This window comes from Coenobita brevimanus, chromosome 45, assembly GCF_032717465.1.
Source record: "Coenobita brevimanus isolate Jiangsu-jjx chromosome 45, ASM3271746v2, whole genome shotgun sequence".
Classification (NCBI taxonomy): domain Eukaryota; kingdom Metazoa; phylum Arthropoda; class Malacostraca; order Decapoda; family Coenobitidae; genus Coenobita; species Coenobita brevimanus.
The window spans coordinates 37,153,264-37,167,733 of record NC_136998.1 but is presented as its reverse complement, the minus strand read 5'-3'; the positions used below and the strand labels follow the sequence as shown (position 1 = coordinate 37,167,733).

Here is a 14,470-nt window from a genome sequence, read left to right as displayed (position 1 = left end):
GGCCAAATTTTGTCTCAGGAATTGAGAGAACACATGCCAGAGTATATAGTAATGAAATATTAGCTCAATATTTACTTTGGTAAAGCCATGGATGAACATCAAAGTGTCTTTTTTTTTTTTTTTTTTTTTTTTGTCTGACTCTGGGCAAAGGCTTCAGGGCCTATTTCTTGGGGGCAGTTGCCTATCCCAAGGCCCAGTAGTCCACCTACACCTCCACATGTCATCACTTCGGCGTTAACACCCACCGTCCATTTTGAATACATGCTAGGGCTGTCTCATTCAGGACTGGTGTATTGGTATTAGCGGGGGTATTTTTACAACATGTCGGCGGGTCTTATGGTAGATCAGTTAAGTCTGCTTTTTATGAAATTCAAATCCTTAAACTGTTCCCTGCTCCAGCTGGGATTTGAACCTGGGTCCGGTAGGACTGTAGGCCACCTCACTACCGATCCATTTTGGTTTTGAAGGCTCAAACATGCTTGCATGGATCGGCCTTGTTCACCATGGCACTATAATTAAAATTAACCTGCGCAGCTAGGGGTGTATTGAGCAGTCGCACTCAGAACAGCCCAGGCTGTGTAGAGCAGTTAACGTGTTAAAAGAAATTTATTTTCATGCCACTATCAGTTTTATTCAACTTACAGGTTACCTCCATATTGAAGGGGTTAGTAAACAGTTGCTATATCCAATCTCTACAGTTTGAGAAGCCTCTCCTAAACCAAATGAAATAATTTAGAGATGGCAAGTGTAAAATATCAAAGGCATCATTGTATTAGAGGAACTCATACAGGGATGTTCATTCATTCATTCATTGCCAGACGCCATGTATCCCAGACGTGGTGGCCAATGGCTTAGAGTTAATTGTTTTACAGGGAGGGGCACTAATCCTCCACCAACCCCACTTGACATGTAGGGATGCCAACAGCATCTGGTGTTCCCAGGCGGTCACCCATCCAAGTACAGTACTAACCAGACCCAACGTTGCTTAACTTCGCTGATCGTACGGGAAGCGGTGTACTCAACATGGTATGGCCGTTGGCATACAGGGATGTGTTTCATATTATCTAGGCCTAAATGTTTTCCATAACAACTGTTACAGCTTTATAGGTAACAGTGCAACATGAATAAGCAGTCTCTACAAAAGCCTGTGGCACTAATAGTGAAAATGAACATAAAAGCACGCAACTTATAATGAAGGCTGTACTTACGTAATTAAACAGCGTAAAGATATATTTGACTTACAAATACGTGTCATGAATCTCTCCCTCTCCACAACTTTTCCAGTAGTCACACATCATCTCATGATGATATGAATACAGTAAAACCTCACTCCTAAGCCATTCCGATAATAGCGACATCCGGACTTCCCCCTGCAAACTCAGACTTTTTCCAACATATCAGACATTAGTCCAGATTGCACCAATGGTTTTTAAACTGTTTTCACAACCATTGCAGTACTGTACTGTATTATACATTCGCTACAATAACACTGGTTTACAAAAAAAAAAAAAAAATCTGAGGCAAGCATGTGAATAGGTGTTTTTTACTAATTTTACTATGCTTAATTCAAATTTTAAACAGTTTTGCTCTATCACCTCTAGTTTTTTTGCTTTCACATATCCCATTTTTTTATTATAATGCATATATTTATAATGTAATGAGTTTATTTCATGTATTAAAATGGCACATTACAGAACGAAACAAAACAGACACAGAACACTGACAGAACTAAATATTACCAGTTCTTGGATATAAGCATATATACACATCATAGTACTACAGACAGTCAGAAGTGAGTTTTTTTTTGGACGATCTGTTGTACTTTGCCTCTGGGATGTCACGCAGGAGCATCCAGCAAAGTCCCCCATCATGCTGGGGTTCCACTTGCCTTGGTAGTTGCTCTCCATCTTAGTAATATCTTGGTGGAACCTTCCCCCATGTTTGTCACTTACTGCTCCGAGGTTCTGGGGGAAGAAGTTGAGGTGGGAGTGGAGAAAGTGAATCTTGAGAGACATTCGGCACTCCATATCCTGATATGCCTGCAACTACTTCTCGACACGCTCTTGGTAATCTAGTGCCCGTGTTTTACCAAGGAAGCCATGGCAGACTGACTTAAATGCTTCCCATGCTCTCAGTTCCTTCAAGGTGAGCTTCTCTTCGAGTACCTCATCCTTCAGCACCTCCCGGATCTGAGGTCCGACGAAGATGCCCTCCTTGAGCTTAGCAGAACTGAGAGCTGGGAACAGAGTGCACTGGTGGTGGAAGGCAGCGCCATCCTTGTCCATGGCCTTCACAAAATTCTCCATAAGGCCAAGCTTGATATGAAAAGGGGGGAAGAAGCACCTTGTTCATGTCCACCAGAGGACTTTCTTGGACACTGTGTTTCCCAGGCACGAAAGTGCTCATAGACCCCCTGTAAGCTACTGGCATTCCCAGCCGCACAATGCACATGTTTGACCTTGTTGTGGCGCGCGTTTTAAACCAAGTTCCAAGAAAAAAAGACGGTAAATGGATTTTTGGCGAATATTTTGGGTCTAGGTCTATATGTATACATTTACGGACATGTATACGTGTATTTCTCAAAAATTAGAGGTGATGAATGAAAACGGATTTCAAATCTGAAATCAGCACCCCAAAATTAGGTTAGAACACCTAATTTCATGCTTGCCTCAAATTTTTTGTAAACCAGTGTAATCAAATGGAATAATAAGTATAATAATACTCTACTGTGCACTGATAAACATGTCTTTATTTACCTTATTGTGGTGACGATAGCTGAAGTGATCAGGCAATCCAGACTGATATTTATAGGTGGCTTTACTGCCTAGTCATTCAAATGTCCTTCATCGTTTTGTTTCATATATAAAAGCTCCAACATGCTTGAGTTCATCAGCATTGGTCACCTGATAGGAGCTTTCCATGCTGATCGATCTCTGGCAGCTTCCCTATCCTTGTAAAGGAGGAGGATGAATTGCAGGATGAGGGCAGCTGCAGCCTTCATTTCACTGGGTTCACATTCAGATGAGTCTGGAGTCACAACAACAATGTAGTTGTTAAATGTGTAATATCACTTGTCAAATTTCCATTGCTTTAAATACAAACATTTGTACAAGCTTTGCAGTTAATCCTTTTCCTTCAGACACTGTCCCCTACATCTCTCTCTTTTATGTCATGAAGAGTAGAGCAGTATAAATCCAAGGAACATACTATTTCTGTTTTGCTGTTTATTGTACTGTATACTATGTCTTACAATTTCTAGCATAATACTACATTGAAGGGGAAGCCTGTGATGCATTGGTTAACATATCGAGCTTGTAACAGGAAGAACTTGAGTTTATTTCTTGGGTTGTGAGGTTGCTGAACTGAGATTGCTGTCCCCCTTGTCCTTGTCCACCTGGGTGTAACACTGACCATTGTAAGTTATAATTATTGATAAGATGAGTGAGATTTGTTATTATTGTCTGTCTTAATGACTCTTGTACATTTGATAAGTGTTAACCCCTTGAATCCAAGTGATGTCCTTTTTAGTGTAATCTTTCCCCAGATGATTTTATTCAACTTAGGAAAGCCTTACATATTGAAGAGGTTAATTATGGAGGTATATAAGACTTCCATTTTAAAAAGTCTATCCTAAGCTCAACAAAATAATCAGGAGATAACAACTGACAAAAACATCATCCAACTGAAAGTGGCCCAGATATAATTGATAGGCATTAATTTAAACTATCTTCTTCACTCACATTCCACAAACAGCAGTCGTAGTATTTCTTAAAATGTACATGAAAGGATTTGCATGTGGAGATAATATGTACTAAAATATCACATTCTCCAAAGACCTGTCTCAGTACTCTTTAACCTCAATATGGTGGTTTTTCATTATTTTTTTTTTCTTTATATTACCGAACATTGTACTCAGCTTAAAAGAGTGCTTTAGTAGTAGAGGGATTAGTGAAGGCTTTAACTAACCTCTCCAGTTTGAACAGCATCTCTGAAGGTAGATAAAATAGTTTGGAAGTAGCAAGAACATAATAAGCAAGATATTACCTAAATTCAGGTGTTTAATATAAGCCTTCTTCTTATACCACATTTCCTAAATAGCAGTCTCAATATTCCTTATCACTGTTTGTGAAAAACGTCCCATGTGGCACCTCCCCCCCCCTCCGATGCGGTCAACATGCCAGCGGACTCTACCTTCACTCCTGAGGGCACCGTGATTCCAGGACCAAATGCAGACATCCTCATCGCAGCGAGATCGTTGCTGTCATAGGCTCTCAAAATTGTTGGGATCAGGTGACCAGGGTGAGTTAATAGGATGTGGGTCTGCGTGCACCACTTGTGTTGTAATCTTATTTATCATCACCATCATTGTCATCATCATCATCATCATCATCATAATCTTGCCATCATTATCTTCATCTTCATCATCATCTTCGTCGTTGTCGTCATCATCATTTAATATGCAGACATTGCAGTGGGGTAGTTAATATTCATCAGTAAGAAAAGTAAAACTCAAAAATAAAAACTTATCATCACTCCCATTGAAATGGGCCGAGGCGCATCTCGTATAAGTGAAGATAATGAGTTTGACACACTGTTTTCTGTGTCCTGTTTCAATAATTATATACCCTACAGTATTATTTTCTGTCGTGTCACTTTTTAAAGTGAAATTATGTGGCATTGGATTTGTGTGTATTTACCTACTGTATTTGTATTTACCTATTTGTAGTATACAGGAATTGAGCAATGCTCGTGTTGTCCTGTCTCCATATCCACATTTATCAAGTCTACCTTTACACACATGAATGTTTTTCTCATGCACCACCTCTTTGTCTAAGTCGTTCCAAATATTTAAGTATTTACCTAATATACCTAATTGTGATATACACGGAATGTACTATGCTCGTGGGTTTCCGTCGCTGTTTCTCAATAAGTCAAATTTGGCTTTAAACTCATTTAAGTTTCTAGACTGGATGATCTCTTTGTCCAGGCTATTCCATAAGTCTATACTCTGTAAGGAAAGCTATATTTCTTGATATCCTTCAAGCAGCTTGACTTTTTCAATTTCATTCCATGTCTTCTTGTTGCTCTCTTATCATATACAAACAGATCTTCTTTGTCAATTTTATCTACTCCCACCATGGTCCTGAACACCGCAATCATGTCTCCCCTCTTTCTCCTTTCCTCTAACGAAGGCAAATCCAGTTTTTCCAGCCTCTCTCTGTATGACAGGTCTGTCAGACTGGGGACCATCTTGGTTGCTGTTCTTTGTATTCTCTCAATCTTGTTTATATCTTTCTTTTTGTGTGGGGACCACAATACCGCTGCATATTCTAACCTGGGGTGGATCATGGCCACTATCAATTTTTTCATCATTTCCTCATCCATATAATGAAATGCTACTCTTATGTTAGTCAAGAGTTTATAAGTCTCTCCAACTATCTTGTTGATGTGCTTTTCTGGTGACAAACTATCTTGGACCAGCACTCCCAAATCTTTCTCTTCTCTCCTTTTTGTGATTAATTCATTACCCCAAAAATAATTCAGTGATGGTCTCCTGGTACTTTTACCCATTTCCAATATTTTACATTTCTTTACATTAAATTTCATTTCCCACGTCCGGCTCCAATTGTGTATCCTATCCAAATCCTCCTGCAGTATTTTACAATCCTCCTCAACCTCTATCTTCCTCAAGATCTTTACATCATCAACAAACAGACTTGCATAACTGTTCACTCCATCTACCATATCATTTAGGTAAATCAGGAACATTACTGGCGCCAACACTGAGCCTTGAGGGACTCCACTTGTTACTTCCCTCCATCCAGACATCTTTTCCTTTATTACTGTCCTCATTTGTCTGTCTCTCAAAAAGTCTCTCATCCATTCCAGAAGTTTCCCCTTTAGTCCTCCTATATATTCTAGTTTCCACATTAGTCTCTTATGAGGTACCTTGTCAAAGGCCTTCTCTAAGTCTAAGTACACACAATCCACCCAACCATCTCTCTCCTGTACCACATCAATCGCTCTTGAGTAAAAGCTCAAGTTAGAAACACATGACCTTCCACTTCTGAATCCAAACTGACATTCAGCCAAAATATTCATCTCTTCCAGATATTTTATCCATCTGTCTTTCAGGATTCTCTCACACAATTTTGCAACCATGCTGGTTAGAGACACTGGTCTATAATTCAGGGGTTCTTCCCTGTTTCCTCCCTTGTAAATTGGTACCACATTTGCCCTCTTCCATTCTTTTGGCACTTTCCCCTCTTCCAGTGAGCATACAATTAAGCTGTGAATTTTATCCGCCAGTTGTTCTCTGCATTCCTTCAGTACCCAATTAGAAATTCCATCAGGTCCTGGGGCTTTCCTTACATCTTGAGTTTCCAGTAATTTATACACTTCCTGTACCTCCACTTTTATATCTTTCATCACCGGAACATTTCTAATCACTCCCTCCCCTTCCACAAGCTCCTTTTCTTTTGTGAAAACTGACTGGAAACGTTTGTTCATTATTTCTGCTTGCATTGCCGCATCCTTAAAGACCTCTCCTTCTACTTTCAGCTTGGTGATTCCTTCCTTTTGTTTCAGTTTGCCATTAACAAATCTATAAAACAGTTTGGGTTCATCCTTGCATTTGTCAATTATACCTTTTTCAAAATTCCTTTCTTCTTCTCTACGTATTCTTGTGTATTCATTTCTTGTTCTTTTATATTCTTCCTTTGTTCTGTCGTTACCTCTCTTTCTCCAATTGTTCCACGCCTTATATCTCTTTTTTTTTTGCTATCATACACCTTCTATTAAACCACTCCTTTTTCCTGTTTTCTTTCCCTCTTACTCTTGGTACAAATTTTTCCACTCCCAAATTATAGAGGTCTAGAAAGATATCCCACTTCCTCTGTATCTCTCTTGTTTCTCTGAATTTTCTCCAATCCGCATTTTCAAAAAAGTTTCTCAATCCTGTAAAATTTGCTTTCCCAAAGTTGTATCTTCCCTGTCTATGAAGCTCGTCTCTTGGATCGACGTTGCCTATTAACATCTGGAACTCAATGACCACGTGATCACTTTTTCCCAAGGGACAGAGATATTCCAATGATTCTATTACATCGGGTTCTTTGGTGAACAGTAAATCTAACCTTGCTGGTGTGTCCTCACCTCGAAACCGTGTCTCTTCTTTGACCCATTGCGTCATCACATTATTCATTACTGTATTATATTTAATAACATAGTGCCCCACGAATCCTCACCGCCTCCCGAGTACCATTCCTCCCAGTTCACCTCTTTACAATTAAAGTCACCCACCAAAATTATATTATTGCTTTTCTCAATTATTTTTTGCAAGTAGCTAGCCATATCTGACAACATCTCATGGTATTCGTCATCCTTCCATGCTCTCGTCTTTGGGGGAACATACACTACCGCCATATCTCTCTTAACATTCTCTCCAGTTTCTAATTTCATATATATCACTTCAGCCCTGCCTTCTCCCATTTCCACAGTATCTACATTTATGTTGTTCACTGCTATCATCACTCCTCCTCCCTTTTTTTCTTTTCTGTCTTTTCTCCACAGTTTGTATTTACCATCTCCCAAATGAACATCAATATCTTCTCTTAATTTGGTCTCTACAAAGCACATGACATCAGGTTCATGCTTTCTCAAAAAATCATTAATTTCGATCCTTGTCGATATGAAACCATCAACATTAGTATATATCACCTTCAAATTATTTTTGACATTATTAATACCCTCTTCTCTCCTACTCTCCGTCCGTACCACTTCCTCAACTTCTGATCTTTCACAACCATCCCCCTTAGTTTCCTTCACTTCTATTTCCTTAAATACCATTTTCTTACTTTCATATCCAATACTCTCCAAAAAAAAGTATTACATTCTTCCTCTGTCCTCTTATCATTTTTTTCCTTTACTTCTTCCTTTAATGATTTTAAAACTTCTCTTTCTTCTTCATTCAGATCTTTTCTTATTATAATATTTTCCATCCCCGCCTCTTTGCTTAATTTCCAGGTCACTTTAAGTATCTCATTTATTACACTTTCTGATGTAAACTTGACTCTCATTGGTCTTGTTTCCCCTTTCTTGTAAGGCCCTATCCTCCTTACTTCCTCAATTTCTTTTACCCACTTGTCTCCTTCGGGGTCAATCTTGCCTAATATTCCTCTCACCATGTTCGTGTCTCTCTCGAGTCTTACGAACCTAACCTTTTCTTCCTCTTCCCTGTTTCCAAATACTACCACACATCTGTTCCTTTCTACAGTTTCTCTCACTATTTTCTCTTTTTTCTTTAGTATTTTCACTACATTTTCTTCCATTTCTTTCTTGTTCATTTCCCTTTCTTCCTTGATTATCTCTCTTAAGCTGGCCACTTCTTTCTGTTCTTCTTCTACGTGTGCCCACTTTGTCTTATGTTCTTCTAATACATTACTCACCTTCTCCGTTTTATTAGTACTCTCTTCTAGTTTCCTCCTCAGTTCAACATTTTCCTGCTTCAAATTCCTAATCTCTTCATTGGCTGTTTCATTGGACTGGATCAGACTCTGTATGGTGGTTTCCATATTTACTGACACATCCTTTATCACTAGATTCTCTACTTTCTTTTCGAGTTCACTAATCCTCATAATTAATGTTTTAACCAGGTCCATGACATTGGTATTAGCATCAAATCTTTGAAATTCCAGTCTCTCATTGTTTATATTTTTGGCCATGTTTGATTTTGGTTAAATACCAAAACAGCTGTTACCGAAAAAAAACTACAAACATTCATGTACAATCAAGTCAATAAATCTTTACATTTTTGGTAGTCTATTAACTTTCATTATTTTGAATTTAAAGCAAGACCTTAGGAGACAGGACAGACAAAATTCCTGAAACTACTCAAGGTTAACAGCGATGGCTGGGACGTCTGCTCTCTCCGGCTCCGTGTGTTTGTCTGTGTGTGTGTGTCTGTGTACTTACCTACTTACCTAATTGTATCATTACAGGAATGAGTCAAGCTTGTACTGTCCCGTGTCTTAAACCATTTTTATTGTAAATATCCTTAAATTTATGAATTGTTTTGGCACACACTACGGTAGTTCATTTGGTAGTGCATTCCACTGATCAGTTGCCCTGTTTGGGAAACTAAATTTCCTTATGTCTTTATTACCTCTCTTTTTATGCATTTTTTTGCAGTGTCCTCTTGCTGATGCATCCCCTCAGGTTGTGTAATCATTTATGTCCATTTTCTCCTTCCCTGATATGCATTTATATAGCATAATCATGTCTCCTCCTGTAGTGTAGGTAGATTCAGTTTTTCTAGTCTTCATAGCTTAGATCCTTTGAGCTGGTGCCCATCTTGTAGCAGCCTTTTGAACTTTTTCGATCTTATCTGTGTGTTTTTTGAGATGAGGACTCCAGACTACTGGTCTGATGAATGATGTTATTGTCTTTCTTAGCAATCCCAAACGGTATTGAGGCGTCTGTCAATAGATAGATAGATAGTATACATGTTCCATACCTTGTCACTGATGTGGTCAGCCAGAGATAGGCTGTTATTGATAATCACACCTAGGTCCTTCTCTTTTTCTGATGTGTGTAGGGTTTTACTTCCTAACTTATAATCCCAATCAGGTCTTTTTCCACTTTTACCAAACTTAATTACATGACACTTGTCCACATTGAATTCCATTTGCCATGTATTGTTCCATTCATGAAGTTTGTTTAATTCTTCTTGTAGGTCTTTACAGGAGTCTGTTAGTAATTCTTTGTATTTTTGCGTCATGAGCAAACATATTTAGATAGCTTTCATTTTCATTGTTACCGCCTATATCATTTTAATCAATCAATCATTTCCTGTGGCACCCCATGGGATGCATAGGGCCTTGATGAACTCTCTCCACCAATATTTGTCTCATGCCATCTCCTTCAGGTCCCACCAACACTCCTCTCCCGCTTCTCATTTCATTGTCCTGTATCATTTATGTACGCTAATAACATAACTGGTGCCAGCACTGAGCCCTGTGGAACTCTGCTAGTCACTTTCCTCCATGGTGAGTAATTTCCCCTTAGTACTGTTCTCATTTCTCTTTTTTTTTTTTTTTTTTTTTTAGAAAATCTTGCATCCAGCAATACAGTTTGCCTCAGATTCCTCCTTGATGGCACAGTTTCCATAAAAGTCTTTGGTGCGGTACTCTGTCAAATGCTTTCTTGAAATCTAAATAGATACTGTCCACCCATCCTTCTCTTCTCTGTAATGTTTCTGTTCCTCTATCATAGTAGCTCAACAAATTAGTAACACATGATTTTCCCTCTCTGAAACCAAACTGTCTTTCTGTTATCATATTGTGTTCTTCTAGATGGTTTACCCAAACTTTTTTTATCAGCTTTTCTAATACCTTGCTTACAACACTGGTTAGTGATACTGGTTGGTAGTTGAGTGGATTTTGTCTATTCCGTTTCTTGAATAAGGGAGCAATGTTTGCTTTCTTCCAAATATCAGGTAGTTTACCTTGTTCCAAGTATTCCATGAAAATTAAAGATAATGGTTTACTTAACTCCTTTGCACACTCATGTAGCACCCAATATGAAACTTCATCAGGACCATTTGCTTTTCTTTTGTCTAATTTACTTAACTCCTCCTGTATTTCTTTTTCTGATATTTGTATATCTGGTAGTGTGTGTGTGTGTATGTGTCAGAATTATAATACATACAATACTGAAACTAACCTGTGGGTAACATGCATCCTTTGTTGACTCTTCAGTATTATATAATCAGAGCTGCAGGAATTTATATCTTAAGAATGTTTACTACCAGTTATCACTGTAAGCATGTTGGAGCCTTTATAAATGAATCACATAAACGACCAATATCACTGTGATTTTAGGTTACTTTCATATGATGTACAGTACACATTTCCTAAGATGTTCTCTAAAATGTGCAGATTAATGGCTTTTTGGTCTTTTCCTCACCAGCATTAGGGGAATTCAGCCAGTATATAGAATTTTAACTGAGTTCAGTGTAATACAGCTCATTTTTCTCTCTGTCTGCGCTTTGCTGAGAAATTACTGAGCCTAGAGTTCCCTCGTATATGCACCCTGCACAAGGGGGTGGAAGTGTTCCTAGCTTCAGGGGCACTTGTGGTACCAACGTAGCCTCGCATTGTGCCACCTCAACACACTGCTGTGTACATACCTTCCATGTGACTCAGTGTTCTATATTAACCCTTTAACCGCGGGCATTGTTTTGACCCGACTGCCCCCCCCCCCATGGGGGTTCCAGCCAAAATGTAAACAAACTTTAAACCTTTATAACTCTGCACAGAATAAAGCTAGAGCAAAAAATAAGATACCATTAGAAAGTACTAACCTTCAGCTTTGCAATGATGTAGGTTTCATGATTTCATTGACTATCATTGGACGGGCAGTGCCATTAGAAGTGAGCGATCTAAAATCACTATTTTTCGCCCAACACACCATTACCAAATAACAACCACACTCTGATAATAATACTATAGACATATATGAACACTGCACATACGATAAACACCCACTCTGTGTTCACTGAGACAAGTAAAAGGCATTGTAATTGCCCGCACTTCACTGCCACATCAGCTCCATTGTCACTTACAAAGCTGGACATATACTGATGCGTGTTTGGGCAGGGGTGGGGGGGGAGGTGGGGGTCGGGTGGAGTGAAAGAACTTAATAGCTACTCTCCCTTGAAACAATTGGCGCGCAGAAAAAACGCACGGTATTCAAAATATTCACAAACATTTCAGAATGACACCCGTGGTTTGGTCCAGTTTTTGCCATGTCATTCTGGAATGACAACCGCGGTTAAGGGGTTAATTTAACCCCCATAGGATGCTGATGCCCTTTTTTATTGCTGTCACCTGATGGTTTTACTCAGCTCAGGAGGGACTTTCAGACTGGAGAAGTAAGAATTGTCATTAGTACATTAAGTAGTAGAGTTCAGTAAGATCCCTGTACATAATATTCTCAATGGCAACAAGAATATACTGAATAGACTTCATTGGACTGAAAGGCTGAACACATTTCCTAAGTCAGTAACATTGCATTATATATTTATAATGTTATCATGTAAAATAACTGCAGTACCGTAGAACTGTGTACAGTACCGTACATATATAATTATGTAGTCTTCTAGGTTTATTCTCTTAGCATACATTGAGTCTTATGCTAGCTGCCTAACACATCTCAGGTGGAACTAGATTCTAGTAGTTTTCATAGAACTAAGGGCTGTGTAGTATTTTTGGTGGTGCAGGAGACTTTGTAGCACATTTTCCCCAGAAATTGATGCGTATTACACATTTTTATCCTCATGTGTCGTACTGAGGCATATCATGTCAGTACGAAAAATGTATTACTGGTCATACATGAAAGAGAATACTAGTGAGTAATATGCAAAATACCGGGTAAATCACTAAGTAAAGATGTTAAAGTGTCCAATCGCTCCTAGACTACAGCCCTAAATTTTCCACCATTTCGAACTCATGTTGCCTCCATCACTGTGAACTCAAGTTGTGGCACTAATCCTTAATTGCACTTATTTGCATAGATGCTGATGCAGAATCCTGATGCTGCTTTTATCACTACTGACCCATAATCATGCTGCTTTGTAAATTGTATCACATCATCTCTTATTGTTTATAAAGGCTCCAACATGCTTTCACTTATTGGCCTTGGTCACTTAATGGCAGCACTTCTGTATCCCTGAGGTCACACTTTATTATCTCATCCCAAATCTTTTTTGGTCTGCCTCTCACAACCCTACCCATGACGTTTACACATATGGTGATGCTTGTGGTAATGCTTCTCCTTCAGGTACCTACATGCTGTACTGTCAGGAACAAAAGGTCACATGGTACAGCATATCTCCTCTTCTACTTGTCACTTCCATTTGGTGGCTAATATTCTTAAACTGAGATGTTTTGTATGCTGCTCTTCCTGTATATGATTATTTTTTATTTGCATCCAGGAGAAAAATAACAGAGGTCCCTACATGTGAAGTGGATTAGTGGGTGAACTTTTGTATCTAACTGTACCTGTTACAGTTTTCTCATTCAGCCTTCTTGTACATATTGCCAGCATTACTCATATTTGTTGTGAATACCCCTCATTTCCCCTACTAAGTTACTTACTACGGCAAGTTATGGCATAACTTCCATCTTGAAACTCATGACATGACCTGCCTGTCATACCACATTCCATTTTCTTACTACATCGGGTCATTGCACGGGACGACCCTGCAGAGGTGGTTGCTTGCAAGTAGTTGATGGGTCTGCTCAGCCAGACAGACCAGGTCAGTCAGCAACAGCAGCTACAGTTAGTCCTCATGTTAAGTCTCAAATATGTACCAGCAAGATGTTAGTTTAAATGAATGCTTTAAGTGAGACATACCTGTGGTTCATGACTGAAGGGTTAGAAGCACAAAACATTTCTGACTTCAAAACACCGTAAAGGGAAGAAAAGATATGAATTCATCAGCAGCTTAATAATGAAACTACTTTAAGTGAGGACTACTCCACTTTTACCCTTTAACCGCGGGCATTGTTTTGACCCGACTGCCCCCCACGGGGGTTCCAGCCAAAATGTAAACAAACTTTAAACCTTTATAACTCTGCACAGAATAAATCTAGAGTGAAAAATAAGGTACCATTAGAAAGTACGAACCTTCGGCTTTGCAATGATGTAGGTTTCATGATTTTGTTGACTGTCACTGGATGGGCAGTGCCATTAGAAGTGAGCGATCTAAAATCACTATTTTTCGCTCACACACCATTACCAAATGCCAGCCTCATTCTGATAATAATACTATAAACATATATGAACACTGCACATACGATAAACACCCACTCTGTGTTCAGTGAGGCAGGTAAAAGGCACTGTAATTGCCCGCACTTCACTGCCACATGAGCGCTATTGTCACTCACAAGGCTGGACAGATATTGATGCGTGTTTGGTCAGGGGTGGGGTGGGGGGCCCGGGGAGTGGGAGGTGGGGGCCCGGGGGGTGGGAGGAGGGAGGTGGGGGTCGGCTGGAGTGAAAGAACTTAATAGCTACTCTCCCTTGAAACAATTGGCGCGCGGAAAAAATGCGCAGTATTCAAAATATTCACAAACATTCCAGAATGACACCCGCGGTTTGGTCCAGTTTTTGCAGTGTCATTCTGGAATGACACCCGCGGTTAAGGGGTTAAGGGCCACCTATTAAAAGACATAGAATCAGGCAATACATGTATTACCACATTACTCTGCTGTATCCAAGGAGTGATCCTCTGTCAGATTAACTGTCATATATATTTACTGTTCTTCAACCTGCCCTTGGGTGGGAAAGGAGGTCCGGATGATGATGATGATGATGATATATTTATTGTGCGAATGCGTAATACTGTAAATTGAACCTTATTTTGTCAAGTAATTAAATTATTCTGATACAGATGATCATATGTTGATTT

General features: G+C 39.2%; 1 non-coding gene across 1 annotated transcript; it reads right to left on the bottom strand.

Annotated features, from left to right (window-relative positions):
* Positions 1–916: 916 nt before the first annotated feature.
* Positions 917–1,040, bottom strand: LOC145398563 (5S ribosomal RNA). The gene has a single exon (XR_013897151.1). It is a non-coding gene; the product is annotated as a 5S ribosomal RNA (ribosomal RNA).
* Positions 1,041–14,470: the final 13,430 nt, after the last annotated feature.